Source organism: Polypterus senegalus, chromosome 5 (genome assembly GCF_016835505.1).
Source record: "Polypterus senegalus isolate Bchr_013 chromosome 5, ASM1683550v1, whole genome shotgun sequence".
Lineage (NCBI taxonomy): Eukaryota > Metazoa > Chordata > Cladistia > Polypteriformes > Polypteridae > Polypterus > Polypterus senegalus.
The window spans coordinates 160,287,434-160,306,262 of NC_053158.1; the positions used below are offsets into that span (position 1 = coordinate 160,287,434).

General features: G+C 35.4%; 1 long non-coding RNA gene across 1 annotated transcript in view; it reads right to left on the reverse strand.

Annotated features, from left to right (window-relative positions):
• Positions 1-369: 369 nt before the first annotated feature.
• The window catches only part of LOC120530018, a 43,521-nt gene continuing 25,061 nt past the window's right edge, over positions 370-18,829 (reverse strand). Inside the window, exons 2-3 of the long non-coding RNA XR_005633873.1 lie at positions 830-895; positions 370-696 (exon numbers count right to left, since the gene is read on the reverse strand). This is a non-coding gene — a long non-coding RNA (uncharacterized LOC120530018). The remainder of the gene's footprint in view (positions 697-829; positions 896-18,829) is intronic.

Sequence of the window (18,829 nt, forward strand, 5' to 3'; positions counted from 1 at the left end):
TTTGGGTAGTCCTGAGAGGAGTGCGTTACAGTAATCTAGTTGACTGAAAACAAAAGCGTGAATTAATATCTCAGCATCTTTCAATGATATAAGAGGTCTAACTTTTGCTATGTTTCTTAAGTGAAAAAATGCTGCCCTAGTGGTCTGATGAATATGTGATTTGAAATTGAGGTTACAGTCAACAGTTACCCCTAAGTTTTTTACTTCCGTCTTAACTTTTAATCCTAATGCATCAAGTTTATTTCTGATAACCTCAATGAATCCATTATTGTCAATCATTATAATTTCAGTTTTCTCTTTATTTAGCTTTAGAAAATTACTATTCATCCATTCAGAAATACCAGTAGGACATTGTGTTAGTGAATCGAGAGAGTCGGTGTCATAATAGATAAAATAAGACCAAAGACGGCCCATCCTCCCAGACATTCTGCAGTACTTAAATTTAACAAAGTTATCTACTAATATCTAGATAGTATGATACAACATTGCTAAAGATTTGATGCAGTAGATATTCCCATCACACTACATTACTTTTACAATGAGTTTCAGACATAGCCTTCATTTACTTAATCTTAGCACATTTAAGAGCAGTCGTGTAGTTGGACATCTCCAGTGATTCAGTGAGACGGGTCTGCAACTTTCAATCTTAAGCTGTAGAGGCAACATTTTGAAATCTGGCAGCCAATGACTGTTCACCTGAAATACAAATGCATACAATTCAACCAAAAGAAAAAAGGAAAGTGTTTATTTTGGACCATGCAAACAGAAAAGATGCTCATCTGTCTGATGGGAAAAAGGAAAAAAAAGATTGTGGCTGAACATACCGTACCTGGAAAGCACTCATTCAGGCACAGGCACTACCAGCCAGCATAATGGTGGGCACCATTGCATGTTACTAGAAGGAGAGAAAGATGGAAATAGTGATTAGTAACAGAAAAATTAAATATAAATCATTATAAACCTCTAATAGCTGTACTCTTTAAAAACAGCCATGTTCACCACTATTTATAAATTAAAACTGTAAAATAAAAGATGATGCAGAATTGGTATTAGTCTTATATAACTGATATGTTATAAATAAATGATAAAATGCCAAATGTTTTCAACAGTTCAACATGTTTAACAGTATCACTCTAACATATCTCTATCAGTAAATAACCTGGATTATCTGTGGATAAAAACAAAAGGCTGTCTTACCAGTTCATCTATATCTCCCACTCAGATCATTAAAAATATGAGATTACAAATAGGAATGGCAGAGGGCAGGAATTTTAAAAGTTGCAAGACTGTTTAGAGACCTTTAGACAATTAATGGAATTTTCCACCCAAAATGATATTTTATTACGTGTTAATCACCCTAGGTGGTTTATAGAATGATTTTTAATATTTTTGAATGGAGAAAATAATGTTTCTGACAGATTGAGAGCCTATGATAGCAAATGTGGAACAAAAACAAAGTCTGTCCACATTAAATCATTTTTGTTTTATTTAAACACATGCTTATGCCCCTCATTCACTGGACAGGAGGCCAGTCTTTGCTTTAAAAGTGTGGCCCACTTGATCATACTTTCCTGTTTATGAACTACTTTCATTTTCCAAATATTTAACAATATTTTACATTATTGTCACCAAATGACTGGATGACTTGAAATGTGGATTAAGCAACGCGAACAACGTAAAATATTTTCATTTTGTTTTTGATATTGTCTCCTGTTGTCCAACATTGGTCACCACAGATTTCCAGTCTAACACAAACATTGTTATATCCATTCTCCACGAAAACATAAGATCAAAATTTTTTCTCGACCAACAAAGCAAGTCACATTGGGCAAGTAACACAAAAATAGCATTTTTGAGTGAAGTATTCCTTTAGGATTATATAAAAATCAATCCTAAAAGATAAAGACATTCAATCTAAAGATGCCAATGTAGGTGAAATATATTGTTTTCTTCTTTCTAAAGAGACTGCAACCAAAGTATATCTTTTCCTAGTTTTCCCGACAGGAAAGCATTAAAATAATGTAGTTGGCTAAAATGAAGAGTAGTTTACAATCATGCAATTATATTAAAATTAAATTTGTGTTAAATTTCTTTACTTCTGGCTTAATTTGAAAATATGCAGTGGATAATCCATTTTTTCTGTAACAACCTTTATTTTTTACTCCTACCAATAATTACAATTTTAGTTTCCCTTGTTTTCCTGACAGGAATGCCTTAAAGCAATCTAGCTAGCTAAAAATGAAAAGCAGAATATTGTACAATCTTTTAATTATATTAAAATTAAAGATGTGTTAACTTTCTTAAATGAAAATTGATTCTTTACTTATGGCTTACTTTGAAAGTATACAATAGATAATCCAATTTTTATCATCCTTACTTTTTTATTCCGACCAATAACTAAAGTTTCAGTTTTTCTTTACTTAATTTAAGAAAGTTTCTGCTCATTCAATCTGTAATGTTAGTAAAGGACTCAGATGGTTGAGGGCCTTGGGGTCTTCTGGCACTATAGACAGGTATAGCTGTTTGTCATCTGCATAGTTAGGATAATTCATCTTATGTTTAGAAGATATCTGACCTAACAGGATTATTTAAAGTGAAAATGATAAAGGACCAAGTACTGATCCCTGAGGCAAACCTATCCTTACAAAGAATTTTCTCTCTATTGTTAAAACTGAGTATCGTTTCAAGCTACCAAAAGGGTCAACCTGCTTTGGTTAATAAGAATGTTGAGATTTATAGTATCAAATTCAGCATTCCAAATATAATCTAGATATTCTGAAATATTAGACAACTTGTTTTGAGATATATCACATAAGTTTCCAATGTCTGAATAGCTGAACTGCATTTTACGAAATCTGAAATTAGTTTGGAAATATTTATAAAAGTATATTTGGCCTCCCATGAGGTGGAGATGTCTTTAAAGTCACAGTTGTGACTGGTTTGCTATGTATTTATGTCAGCATGTGATGCATTTTTTATAAACAACAATGAACAGAAAGCAGTCTCGATAACTGGCAGAGTCTATTAGATGATTACTTACTGTAGCTGTTCACCATCTAAGGAACACTAAGGAAAGAGGGAGGCAAAGTGATTTCAGAATTGCCATAATATCTTTGATGGACTCTTGTATCATCTTAGAAGATCCACTATGATAAGGGAGACACATTAGGGAAAATATATGAGGCTGGAATGGATGCCAAATCTGTGGGTAAGGATATCTTAGTGCAATCAACAGATTAATTGGGTATTCAAAGGGGATTAAATGTAACGTAATCTCCATATAAGTTTGGAACCACAATAAAAAAACAGACATCAGCAAAGGCTAAAATTTAAGTAATGGGGGATGGACATTGATATTCACCAAACATGTGGAGACATGGCCAGGTGCTACCATAATCCTACCATAACTCCTAATTAGGTTCATTCTTGTTTACCACCATTTTCTGTATATGCCAGTGAGCGTTCATAATAATATTACATTTTATTTATATAGCGCCTTTCCCATGCTTCAGGAACTTTATAGACTTTAAGAAAAAACAGCAGGATATACAGTACATAGCATTGTACTAAACCAGATAAATAAATAAAGAAGAGTAAGATAGTAAATTCAGAGAAAAGCCTAACAGACAACATAATTGATGGTTTCGCACACACACATAGGTTACAAGAGCATCTTGACAGAGAGGTAAACTGAGAGAAGGGTAATAAAGTCAGGTAGAGCTAACTTAACTCTTGCGTCTAAAGCAAGAGATGTGGTATATGTCCTTTATAAGTAGTTTTAAGCACTTTCTAAAAAATTTGAAGATACATATTGACATATTTTTGGAGTATCATTTATTCTATCTTTTAAAAATTAGGGTTCTATCTTTCTTTCTGCTTCCTCTTCTTTATTTTTTCTTCAGATTAGGTCAGGTCATGTGGAGTGAATTTATTATCATCTGTCCTCCTTCACCCTCTCCTAGTTTAGAAAAAACAGTGGCTTTCTTTATAGTGAGCTTTGCTAAGCCTTCTTAACACCCATTTTGTTAAATCCCATGTGGCAAAGAGACCTTTCTGCCAATATCACTCTAAAAGGAAACACCATTTTCAAAAATACAACATATTTATCTAAAAATCCAAATTATTAACAATTTAAAAAATGTAAAATTATGCATTGACTGTTGTGGATTTATTTTTCAATAGATGTTCCGAAGTCACTATGAAAAGTACTCAGTGTTTATAAATATGTTCGTTTTATTTCTTTAGATCAGTGTTTCTTAAAACGTTTTTTTGACTTGTGTATTCGAGACTGCTAATGTCCATCGACAGTCAGTCGATGCCAGTGACAATCCATCGCAAATCAATGGATCTTCTAAAACAAATATTAAGAATTGCTCCTCTGCTGTAATTAATGTTAGAAATTGGATGTTTTTACTTCGTTAACTATTTTCTTCCAGCTTAGTTCTTCCTGAATGTTTAAGTTTTATATTTAGCAACTTCTTTATATAACATTGTTTGCCAAAAATATTGTTCTTTTCATTTCTGTAATAAAAACTTTTTTTTACAAAAAAATAAAACAACCATGATGTCTTTCAGGTGTCAGCACATTCTCAGTTTTATACACATTATAAATATCAGGTACTCTCAGTACATAAAGGCATTTATGGCTATCTATACTTTGAGGGGTTTCTGTTCCTTTTCACTCAGATTTAACTTAAGAATGCATTATGTTCATTCTCATCTTTGACAGAACCCCTGTTTCCATGCTTTCTAGAATCCCCAGAATTAATAAGTAGTAAAACCACTCTGTTACTATTATGCAATAATACCATTTCATTAATGTAGTGACTATTTTGAATATATGATTGTGTTTCCTAAGCAGCAGCCTTAAAATCTGACAGACATGACATTATCTGACAGACCAACACAATTCACAACAGGTGAATAACAGTGTAATTCAGTTCGGACATCTGTTGTCATTGGTTTATATTTAGTTGGAGATAAAATAGTCCGACCAATCTCTGATAAATCAAATGACAAAGAAAGCCGTTGAGTGTCTAGATGAATTGCTGGCATTTGTCCAATCAGTCTGTGCAGCTCAAATATAATGCAAATTAATTCTCCCATATGTGCCAGGAGAATTTACTTGTTTTAAAATTCATTACAATGTGATGCCGATGGTAACATTAATTATAATATGTTTTGATGTAAAATTGGGCCTAAATACATTCTTGTTTATTATATGTTAGCTTATTGCATATATATTGCTTTAGCCAGCTTCCCAAAATTGGAACAATTTAAGAAAAAACTTTGTAGGTAATATCAATTTAATGCTTAGACTGTATAATTTTATAAATTCGGACAGTGATTAACATTTTTTAATGCCATTACAAAATGACAAGGCACGAATCCCAAACATTGCTCTCCATGACCTTCCTCTTTTTGTTTTGCCTGTGTACATTCAATAACTTGCTTTGAAGTTTAGCAAAGTATATTGTGATTAAGTTCATCTTGAAAAATACAAAAATAGATAAGTAAATAATCATCTGTCTGCTAGAAAAGCAGCATCACCCACAGAAATATTAGAATTGTGGGCATTTTGTTGATAACTGTCTTCAGTGACTGATTAACAAGCAGCTCCTGACCACATAACCCGAACTATAACAGCAGTGGAATTGAGCTATTTTACTCTTTACCTTGAGACTTGGCCTTTGACACTTGAAAAAACAACTTGGCACATATCACCTGTCTTCACCCCCATGTGTTCTGCTCACACCAAATAAATGCCTAATGCCAGTTTCTAGCATTGGCATTATCCCTGAACAGTCTTTTGTTCTGGGAAAGTCATTCTTCAATGCTAAAGTTTTTAGTAGTCATAATACAATATTAAATACAAAATAACTGCCTGAATTTTATTCCATCCATTGAATTTTAATGATGAATCACTTTTTTACTTTATATGTAAGGCTAAAAGAAAAGTGTTTTCTTAATGGATGACAAATTAATATTGACTTTTGTTGATATCCTCTATTGCTTTTTGTCTAGCTGAAAACAGATGACATACATTCAGTGAAAATAAATATGCTTTTAAAGCATACATTAATTATTAGTTCACTTGGTTTTTTTTTTTGCTATGGTTTATACAAGTACAGCTTATAAAAGGGAAATCTATCAGTAAAAACAAAGAAAAGAGCAAGTTTATACTACACTGGGTTTTTAGTTTAAAATGTATGCATCTCTGGGCAATCAAAATGACTGTTGTATATGATGTGTGACCTTATCCCTTAGACAAAGAACTTAAGTGAGTGAGCATAGGAAGTTCTGTCTGGAAGCAGATCCTGCTATGGCAGTTTCTCCTCCCTCGCCTTTTGTCAGTGTCCTTAGTCCATCTTATCAAAGAGGTGATTGGCCTCACAATCAAATACTGCTTGATGAATCCAGCAGCCCCAGAGAAGGCATTCCATGGCCTCAGTTTTCTAAGCTCATGGTATAGCTCCATCTTTTGAATTGGTATGGCAACTTTCCAAAGTGATATGAAGAATCTTCCAGAACAGTAGGTGGAATTAGTCTGTCATTAAAAAATGCAAAATTGAAATAAGTACATTATAAATATAATTCATAGAAAATCAGTAAATTATATGTGGAGAATCTTCCTCTTCAAAGCAAAAAAACGAACTAAACTTTCTTTCTGGAGATCTTCTTTGATCCTGGTTACAGTCATTTGACCAAAAGGTGGCTGTGCCACCTTGAATTCCTTCACACCTCATCATCAGCGTCTTTGTTTTGCAAGTGTGTCAATATTTTCATAGGCTTCAAGGATTCTAGCATTAACCAGATCACTAGGTCTGCATTTTTTCACTTAAGTTAGACCTCTTATAAATTTAAAATACACTGAAAACTTAGTTTGCACATTTGTTTTTAGTTGACTAGATTACTGTAATGCACTCCTAACAGGATTACACAAGTAAGGCATGAATTGGTTGCAGTTAGTGCAGAACACAGCAGCCAGAATCTTAACTAGAAAAAGAAAATTTGAGCACATTTAGCTTTGTTACATTGGTTGCCTGCTTCATTCAGAATTGACTTTTGGTTCACAAACCTTCAACAATCTTGCTCCGTCCTATATTTTGGAATGCCTGTCCCCTTACATACCTTAAATCTTTCACACTGAGGTCTCCTTATACTTCCAAGTGCCAAACTTAAAAGAAGTGGTGAGCAGGTAGTACCGTAGTACTTTACCAATAGAAATTCACCAGGCTAGTACTGTGGATCATTTTAAAAAAAAACTGTGAATTGTCATATTCTTCAGGGATTCGTAATCTGTACTAATCTCTACTATTCTCTTGCTGTTTTTTTCCAGTTCTTCTGTGGTCAAAATATGCTGCTCCACCACTACCTGATCAAGGCACCATGCAATGCCCAGTGTTGATGGATTGAAGGCGGGTGTCTCAGCTGCAACTCCCATGTGAAGCCTGAAAACAAAGAGGAGTGATTTAAGAACATTTATGTTAGGTAAAATTCCTAGTCGGGGCTCCGCAGTCCTTTTGGTGTTGGAATCCCTGCAGATTTTATTTTTTTCTCCATGCTAACCACCATCTGACCTTACCTTTTGACTTTGTTACTTATTCTTTAATATTATAGACTAATCTTATTTGTTCCTCATTCCACATAACTTTATTTTTGTTGTCTTTTAAAGCACTTTGAGCTAAGTTGCCTGTAAGAAAATGTACTATATAAATAAATGTTGTTCTTGCTGTTGTTGTTATTTGTTATGTCAACTGCTTTGAGTACTGAAATCTCCCATGACTCTTAGAATCAGTTATTTTGACGGGGTGTGGGCACATCATCTTCTTTAGATGCATGTTTTGCGAATCATATTTTCATAAACATAGCTGCCAGTTCTTTCAACCTTACATCGACTCCTACACTATGGTCATAACCGAATAACGGAGAGCACATACAGCACCTGCGACAATGTATCTTTACTTTTACCACTAGTCTATTGATGCCTGCAAATGCCAATATATAATCCATGTAACAGAAGGTTATTTCCATTGCAACAAGTTATATTTATTTTTAAAGCATACTGTACAATCTGATGCGACACATTTATATGTTTAATGAGTGTCTTTTTAAGTTGACTTTTCGGCTGTAGACAGTTTATCTTAATCAGAAGTGTGCTCTTTGTCAGACCAGGTTAAAAACAGCAACATTGCTCCTTGCAGCCAACTTCATGAGGTGTTTGATTGGTTTTGAACGGTGAAATTAAGTGAACCATCTAATTATTCCCGCTTAGTTTTAAGCAAAATTTACTTACGATTGTTTCCATACATATACTATACATTATATATTTGGATTAGCAAGACTACCTACAGCCTCCTCCTTATGTTTTGGGTGGTGGTGTAAAAAGTAACCTGACATATATCATGTCACTGTGTTCAAAAATTAAATAAGTATGTCTATATATATATATACACTCACCTAAAGGATTATTAGGACCACCATACTAATACAGAGTTTGACCCCCTTTCGCCTTCAGAACTGCCTTAATTCTACGTGGCATTGATTCAACAAGGTGCTGAAAGCATTCTTTAGAAATGTTGGCCCATATTGATAGGATAGCATCTTGCAGTTGATGGAGATTTGTGGGATACACATCTAGTGCACGAAGCTCCCGTTCCACCACATCCCAAAGATGCTCTATTGGGTTGAGATCTGGTGACTGTGGGGGCCATTTTAGTACAGTGAACTCATTGTCATGTTCAAGAAACCAATTTGAAATGATTCAAGCTTTGTGACATGGTGCATTATCCTGCTGGAAGTAGCCATCAGAGGATGGGTACATGGTGGTCATGAAGGGATGGACATGGTCAGAAACAATGCTCAAGCAGCCCGTGGCATTTAAACGATGCCCAATTGGCACTAAGGGGCCTAAAGTGTGCCAAGAAAACATCCCCCACACCATTACACTACCACCACCAGCCTGCACAGTGGTAACAAGGCATGATGGATCCATGTTCTCATTCTGTTTACGCCAAATTCTGACTCCACCATTTGAATGTCTCAACAGAAATCGAGACTCATCAGACCAGGCAACATTTTTCCAGTCTTCAACTGTCCAATTTTGGTGAGCTCGTGCAAATTGTAGCCTCTTTTTCCTATTTGTAGTGGAGATGAGTGGTACCCGGTGGGTTCTTCTGCTGTTGTAGCCCATCCGCCTCAAGGTTGTGCGTGTTGTGGCTTCACAAATGCTTTGCTGCATACCTCGGTTGTAACGAGTGGTTATTTCAGTCAAAGTTGCTCTTCTATCAGCTTGAATCAGTCGGCCCATTCTCCTCTTACCTCTAACATCAACAAGGCATTTTCGCCCACAGGACTGCCGCATACTGGATGTTTTTCCCTTTTCACACCATTCTTTGTAAACCGTAGAAATGGTTGTGCATGAAAATCCCAGTAACTGAGCAGATTGTGAAATACTCAGACCGGCCCGTCTGGCACCAACAACCATGCCACGCTCAAAATTGCTTAAATCACCTTTCTTTCCCATTCTGACATTGAGTTTGGAGTTCAGGAGATTGTCTTGACCAGGACCACACCCCTAAATGCATTGAAGCAACTGCCATGTGATTGGTTGATTAGATAATTGCATTAATGAGAAATTGAACAGGTGTTCCTAATAATCCTTTAGGTGAGTGTATATATATATATTGTCACACACGCGCGCATGGGAGGCAGCTAAAGGGCTCGAGTGAAGGCAGTTCTGAGCCATGCCGGGATGTGGCAGAGCGCACTAACTCTCTTTCTCACTTCCCTGTAGACCTAACCCGGGAGGTTCCACCTGTCTCTCTGGACGTCACTTCTGGGACCGAGCCAATGGAGACAGACCTTGCCAGCTCCGGCCCCTGATGTCACATCCGGGACTAAACCAATGAACGATGAACACGTGCCCGATCCTTATGACCTCACTTCCTGCCTCCCCCTTTAAAAGCCTTCCCTTTTCCCTTCTCTGACAGTCTTGTTTTGGACTCTGTTGTAAGCACTTCAGTGCTGGTATTTGAAAGAAAACGACCTTGCAGCCAGGATACCGAATTACATGGGTGGCTGCCCCAAACCTTTTTTGTCTTTGTCTCGTTTTGTTTTATATATATATATATATATATATATATATATATATATATATATATATATATATATATATATATATATATATATATATATACTGAGGGGCTACGACCCCTGCTCACTTCGCCTGCCAACCAGATGGCCTGTATATGTGAATTTCGCTTTCACCAAAAAATAAATCTTTTAATTCTCACAGATATGCCTCTTCATTGAGAAGAAACACTACTTTTCCCTGATGGCAACATGAATTAGATGATCTACAAGTCTCCAACTTGAAATTTAAATCCGAACAATATCTACATACTTCTGTCATTTCACCTATGTCCATAAGTTTGATCTCTTTTTGCTGTTCTGTTATTTCACAGAGTAATGATTTCTGTTTGTTTGCACTAATGCAATCTTTACTATCATTTTTCTGAGACTTTCAAATTTTAGTACTTCTATTATCTCTAACCTTCTCTGCATGTGTATTGTGCCAACGTTTTTCAACCTCTTTACGACGTTTTACTTTGTCATCTACTCTTTATCTTTTATTTCCAGCCCTTGGCGTGGTTTAATCTCTTGGCACAAAGTCTTGTCTCGCGGTAAATGAAATTATCTCTGAAAAAGTTTTGTCATGTCCCAGGTTAAAAAATCTTGTCTCATCCCAGGATTTTAATAGAGAGATATAAATATACTCTACCCCTAACCCTAATGGTTATAAATAGAAAGAGAGAGAGACGTATATGCAGTATACATATATAGGTATATACAATATGCATGGGGCATATTGGTAGTGGCAGTGCTGCTTCCTCACAGTAAGGAGAACCTGGATTCTCTTCCCAGATCCTCTCTGCATGGAGTTTGCATGTTCTCCCCTAGTCTGTGTGGGTTTCCTCTGGGTGCTCCAGTTTCCTCCCACAGTCCAACGACATTTAGGTTAGGTGCATTGGTGATTCTAAATTGTCCCAAGTGTGTGCTTGGTGTATGGGTGTGTGTGTGCCCTGTGGTGGGCTGGTGCCCTGCCCAGGATTTGTTCCTGCCTTGCACCCTGTGTTGGCTGGGATTGGCTCCATCAGACCCCCGTAACCCTGTGTTAGGATATAGCGAGTTGGACAATAACTGACTGACTGACAATATGCATGTTTATGGCTATATAATATCAACACAAATATATTCTTCATATAGGTCACACACTCTTTCAAAGCATGGCTTATTTTATCCATCCATCCATCTATTATCCAACCCGCTATATCCTAACTACAGGGTCACGGGGGTCTGCTGGAGCCAATCCCAGCCAACACAAGGGCGCAAGGCAGAAATCAAACCCCGGGCAGGGCGCCAGCCCGCCGCAAGCTTATTTCACCAAATAATAAATAATATAAAATTCTATTAGTATATCCCTCATGCTAATGTCATCACTCTGTCCCCAAACTTTAACGTGCCTCATCTCCTCAATCATTTTCTCTTTTCCTGTGCTTTTGAAATGACTCTGAGTATGCAACTTGGAAACACTCAGCTTTTTCACATTGCACAGCATGTCCTCAAAGGATTCTGCCATAAAATCAAATTATTCATTCTGGCCTTCTCATACCTCCCACCGTCTTATTGAACATCAAGTCTTAATAGCGTTTTTATGTGTTTAGATTTTTAGACACTATAATAATATGAGTGTTAAAGACATAACAGAAAATAAGCATATTTTTACTGTACTCAGTTTGTATTATACAGATGATAAAGTGAATAACAGCATTACTTAAAAGTTGAACAAATCAGCATAAAAGAGTGTTTAAATTGAATGAGGAGAGACAAGACTGGACTTTGGAGACTGGGCTGGAATGGAGTTTGGTACCAATAAGACAGAAGAATTTAATTATTTTAGTGAATAAATCCTCATTTGCAAAGCCTTCACTGGGACTATCACGAAGCTGATATTACAAGTGGTAATGAAAGTATCCATTTTAATAAAACTTTCAGCATCCATTTTCTAAATCAACTATATATGCAAGAGGGTGTTGACATGGTTAGTGGATTGTACATCCTGGGTTTAAATCCTATGCCTGTCTATTGCATGTGCGGAGTGCGGAATAATAACTATTCATGATGGCTCTAAAATCCGTACTGACCCCTACTCTCTCTTCTGTTTCTTTTCTCGGTTTTCTGTGGTGGCGATCTGCGCCATCACCACCTAATCAAAGTACCGTGATGTCCTACATTGATGGATTAAAAGCCATCATGACCATCATCATGAAGTCCTTCCAAGAGAACCCTAAATACAAAGAGGACTGTTTCATTTATATTAGGTAGAATGCCCAGATGGGACTGGGTTTTATTTTTTCTCTCCAGCTGTCTGGATATATTTTTTTGTTTTTTCTGTCCTCCCTGGCCATCGGACCTTACTCTTATTCTATTAATTAGTGTTGTCTTATTCTAATTCTTACTTTGTTTATTTCTCTTTTCTTCATCATGTAAAGTACTTTGAGCTACATTATTTGTATGAAAATGTGCTATATAAATAAATGTTGTTGTTGTTGCTGCCCTCTGTCTGTATATATTTTATGTCAGATAACATTAATTTTCTCCCATATCCTCAGCAAAACAGCATGTATGTTATGTAGACTAGTGTTCTCGTAAAATGGCCCCACATGACAGTAAGGATGTGTATGTTTGACCAGTGCTGGATCCAGGAATGTTGTTTACCTTGTGCCTGATGTTGTAAAGACAGGATATGGCTCACCCCAACCTTGACTTTGATTAGTTTGGTTATTGTTATGTTATGTTAGGAACCAGAGCCTGCTCCAACAGTAATTGACAATTGATAGGAACTAATCCTGAATAAAATCAGCATAAATTGAAAAAAGGGACTTTTTTATAACTGAAACATAAATATATTACTACATAAATGTTTTAAATAAGAAGACTAATGAACATTCTGTCTAGTCCATTTCTGATCTTCACCTCCTCTTCACCGTAATGGCTGACTGCTTTTCACATTTGGGCCATTTGTAAGCACAACACCACTTTAATGTGGCAGGACAAAAACAGATTTTATCAAAGGAAGTCTTTATTATAGATAGAACCATTGAGAGAATGTTCACATGTAACAAAACCCAAGGAAATCCTAAAGGAAACCCAGATCTCATACCAACTTAGAATGTGTGGCTGGACATGAAAATGGCTGCTCACTTGTGATCCCATGCAATCTAACAGACTTTAGGAGGTTTTCCATAGAAGAATGGGGAACAATCACAGTGTCCAGATCTGTGCACACAGACTCAAGGTTGTCACTGATTCATTGTAAAAAACATTCTTGTAAAACAAAACAAAAAAGAACTGGGTAGCAGGTTTCCAGAAAGTTACTATACAATTAACAGCACCTTACTGTTGCTAAGATTTAGGGTTTGCTACCATTGTTACATAAAAAAGGATAAAATGTTTCTTTATAACTTTTTCTTATAACTGTAAATGGAAATAATTGCTGCTTAAAGCTCTGCTAGAACATGCTTCAGCTAAATAATCATCACCAAATTTTTCTGCTTTAACATTTAATGTTATTCAACAGTATTAACGTTGCCAATCAGCCAGAAAGTCGAAAATGAAGCCATGAAAACAAACATACTCTCAAACATACTCTCTCATGCTGCGATGTTATGTTACAAGAAAGCCATATCAGTATGCTAATACAGGGGGAGCAAAATTAGCTACATTTATCAATGTTTGCCAGTTAGCTAGCAAGTTGTTGAATTAGACATTCACAAATACTTAGGCTAACTTAATGCAGTAATTTAATTGAAGGCTTGAAATCTTACGGATGCACTTTACAACTCTACAAACAAAATAAAATGCCACTCCCCGATTTCTAGGATGAGGTTACGCTAATTTTAGCTTAATATTGCATATGTAAAGTATGTAATTCCACAAGGCAAAATTACTTAAATAGCATTGACTGAAAGTCAAGATAAAATTATATATATCACTGGCAGTATCTCCATTTATTTGAAAGTTTAACTTATGATGGCTATTTGTAAGGCTAAAGTAAAGTTAAGTAGGTTTAGTATGCTCCATATTGATTCTGCGTAACTTTACAACAAAATAAATTACAGCTACCGACTCATTTGCAGGGCGAGGGCAAATGAAACAATGCTTTACTGCACTTCACATGCGCACTCCACTGCAAATTGCTCATGAAATGTAAAAAATGCTGTAAGTTACTGTTATTAAGTCACATGACCCCCGTAAAAGTCATATGACACCTGTAACAATTCGAAGGTAAAATTCTGTATTTAACGATTATACTGTGAATTTGGCTGTAAATTAACATTAATTTGTAACAGTGTTGCCAAAGGTACATCTAATAAATAATGACTTTAATGGGCTGTATACTTATCTGATTAATTATTTTAAGTTTTATATTTGTAATTAATTAAACCACTTTTCAGAGATAGGTTTTCAAATTGTCATTAAAGAGTCTTTTTCAGTTGATCAGTGTCAAAAATGGAATATTATATCCATTGTCATGAAGTATTTTATAATAATACAATGTGAAAACTTCTACAGGGTGAATACTTTTTATATGCTATGTATGTCTAAGAGCCCACTGAAACAATAGTGGTTTTCCACTATCACCCGATAAGTAAAGGTTCTGTAATAAATACTGTCTTTATCTGTGCTTGAAAATGTGAGAGTAAAGCATTAGTATTAGTCTGGAATTAAATGCTGTGAGTCAAGAATACTGCTTTACTGTGCTGCAATGATATTTCCTTTCATACTCAAAGCTATGATCATAGCCCATTTTCTGAGGCATCTGTATTGCTGTTATAAGTGGTGTTGTTTCCTTCAAAGACATACATTTGTTTTTTCATTTTGCCTGTTTCTGAATTGAAAAAGTGGATCATTGAGTTTTGCTAAGCCCAAAAAGCAATGAAATGGGAAAGGATGGCCACCCTGATCCTGTGACTACTGATCTTAAAATTTACTTTAACCAGTATGTTTCATTGTCCCAATGCCTGAAATGCAGAATAAGCAAATCTCCTTAGGAAGCTTGCATATCCATAACCCATCGGGAAGGATAATCAATTGTTTTAGAACAGCATGAGTCTTTGTACACATACAAAAAGGTTGCTAGATAAATTATTCAGAATACATTGCATATTGACATTGCATAGTAATATGACTACACAATATTTAATTTGTCCAAGATTGTTTCATACGCTGTGTCCAGTGCTGCCAATGTATTACCCACCCAACCCCACTGCCTTACTTTGAACAAAGTGAATCAGATTCAGTGATGAATGACTGAAATTCAATAAATATAACTTCCACTATATAGTATGGTGGTTATTTCTGACACTGTACAGATCCAGCATCTAGGGTTCCCCTGTTTTTATTTGGGATTTTTCAATGCACTCTGGTTTACTTTCCACATCCTAAAGATCTACAGGCTAAAGAGACTGGCAATATTAACATGGCCCAGTCCAATGAAGTGCAACATTTTTAAGCATTGACTCCTTCCTTGCACCCAGTACTGTTGGCATGTTCTCCAACCCTTGAATTGAAGGCAGATTTCAGAATATATTATGTTGCTATGATTTCTGTCTCAAAAGTAATATACTTTCCTAAATATTTACACAAACCTTACCTCATTACTTTTTTTTTAATGTAAGTCGTTGAAATTGACCATTAGTAGCTTACAGTACACAGGTTTATGCTTCATGCAAAACTGTGTTTTACAAACAGTGTAACGAAGATAACTTATCTACAGTCTGAATATTTCAGTCTCACACTACTTGCATGCATACTGTTTTTTCATTACAATTATTTATTCCTAATTTATTATTAATAGTCTACAGAGGGTTCCTGCCTTGCATCCGGTGCTGCTGGGATAAACCCTCTCATACCTGAATTGGATAAAGCAAGTTCAGGAAGTGAATAGATAGGATTATGTATAAAGGAAGAACAGTGGAACACATTAAATAATTTCAATGGTACAGTAGTCAAGTTTTTTTTATTTGTGCAGCAGTTTTAATTCAATTCTTTTTTTATTATTATGATATTATGCCTTGTTTGTAAAATGAGGCGACATGTTCATACTTGTAAGTGTGTCTATCTGTCTTTTCAGACTGCACTATAAATTAGCTACAAAGCATTTTTACAGCTAACAGTCCAGCACCTTCAAAAGGATGTGCTGCCTAATCTGATGCTACCCGGTTGCTCTGGCAACCATCTGACAGCGTTTCCTCTATGTTTCTTCTACCAGTAGAGGTGCAAATTGGAATGCACCACCATACATACAATCTGCGCTCAGTCTGTGAAGACACTTCTTAAAATGTTTACTGTAGTTCTATTCACTTCTTGTTTATAAAATCAATTTTTGTCCTAGGCTCTTTTCAATAAAGACTCATGCAGCTGAATTGGAATGTTGCACGAGAGCAGAACGGACAACAAGCAGCTGGCTGAATGCCAATTGGCTGAGCCACCAGTGCCCTGCTTCCTGTAGAATTATTGCTTATGATGAAATTTTAATTCTGTTTAAGTACATAAGGTGGAAGTAGTCAATACATTTTAGCAAACAGAGATTACAGTATGTTCCATCTAATAATTTGTTAACTTTAAAACATTTGTTTTCTCCATTATGTTAAAGCAATATGGTTTGCAATTATTGGTGATTGATTCTTCCATTTCTGCCATCATGTACTCAATAGGTCCTGTGAATTTAAAGCAATTTGATGAGCTATTTAAAACAGTCTAGTAAAACCCTCTGTCGGCATTGACATTTTTTCTTTAATGAGACCTACAGTACATTATTGATTGACACTGCAACTGTTATCTTCTTCATTCTGTCCTGTATCACCCCACTAACTGTTTTTGTGCTACAACACCACAAGACATATATTGGACTTAATATTCAATATGTTGGCAATTAAAGAAAAAACACCAATGTAGTGCAATCTGTAAATGTGGAAGTACATGCGTGAAAAATAATTATAGGTTTTGTGTCAGAACACGGATAGGTCTTTGTTGAAGCCTCAAAACTTAATTCTAGCCTTACATTAATAAATAACTTTATACTTCCTTTATATTTATTATACTGTATAATAGATAAGATTGAAGGAGGTGTTAAATCAGATATTTCTCCTCAGGCATTAAGAAATAAGCATGGACACCTAGACCCCCAGACCCTACTATTAGAAAGAAACCAGACATGCATATAATACATAATATATAATTTAAGACTGGCATTCCTTGTTTTGCACTGTGTGTGTGTTAGTAACTGTTCATTTACATTATGGAAGATATTTCATCCTTAAGGAATTTACACTTTTTAGGGCATCTTCACCTCAGAATGGCACTACAAAATAACAGCTTTGTTAAAGCTTGCTGGCAGCCACATTCACTACTAAACCATATTCATTTGTTTGTGCATGTTGATCTAATTAAATAATTATTTTAATGTTGCACTGACATGTGTTACAGTCAATTTAGGCTCAATAAATCTTACAAACTGCAAACTTACAATGGTGTTAATTATGAAAATGGATATTAAATACACATTGCTTGACCGGAAAAATAATGAGTTTCAGTGTTTACTTATGGGTGGTGCAAGGGTCAGCACTGATGTCTCTCAGATACAGATACTGGATTAAAATCTAGAAATGTACACATTATCCTAGTGTTTAATTGTGTATTCCTCTGCAAACTCTGTTTTTCCTCTCACATCCAAAAGATATGCACTTTAAATTAATTGGCAACTCTCAGTTAGCGCAGTATGAGTGATTGTGTGAAAGTGTCTCCTGAAATGGCCTTGTGCCTGTCCTGTATAGAACTGGTCTGTGCTTTGTGTCTAATGCTGCTAGGATAGGTGCCAGCTCTTGAATTTGAATTAAGCACTTTTAGTAAGTGGATAGATGTTTATTCGAACTTGTAAAGACAATTGATGTCTGATTTTTTCACTGCAGGTATAATAGTACGGTGTTGTCGCCTGCATTCATTTGACTTTTGAACTATACATAAAAAAATGATTCATTAAGCATTTGTAAAAGTACAAATGACAGCAATGTAAGTTTTATTATTATGCAATAAAATGAAATGAAATATGTAACGAAGCATAAAGAGATTTTCTGGATTAGCAGTAACCCAATACCTAATTTTCACCCGTTTTGAAAATAAAGTAAATAAAGTTGACAGCAATCTCAAAGAAATACAGCAATCAATGCTAAAAGATAAAGCAAAATCAGCAATCAAAAGAAAGGCAAATTCATAAACTGCAAAAAAAAGGAAATAAATATTTTTGAAGAACTAATGCTTTATGTGATTAGTTTTTTTTTGTCTAAAGCAAAATAAACACAAAAGCCTTTGTTAGCATGGTATTCTCATCCCCATGGTTCTCTATTTTATTTTGTCTGCATATTCTTTACAACAGGTTCCTTCTCAAATTTGCTGATAACTCAGTGATTGTAAGTCTACTTAATGAGAATAAAACCAGTCATGGTTCTGTGGTAGATGAATTTGTTACAGCTACTGTCAAGCGTTACAAAAACTAAGGAATCAATAACTGATTCTCTCACAAGAAACAATCATCAATGACCAGCTGGTGAAGATTGTTTAATTTTATAAATATCATAGGCTCAAAACTGACTTTTTTTATCAAAAAGCTGACTTTTAATGAAAATAAAGAAGCTGTCTGCAAAAAGGAACACCAGTGCCTCTTCTGTCTAGACTTGAATATTTCAAGTGTGAGTACTACCATTAT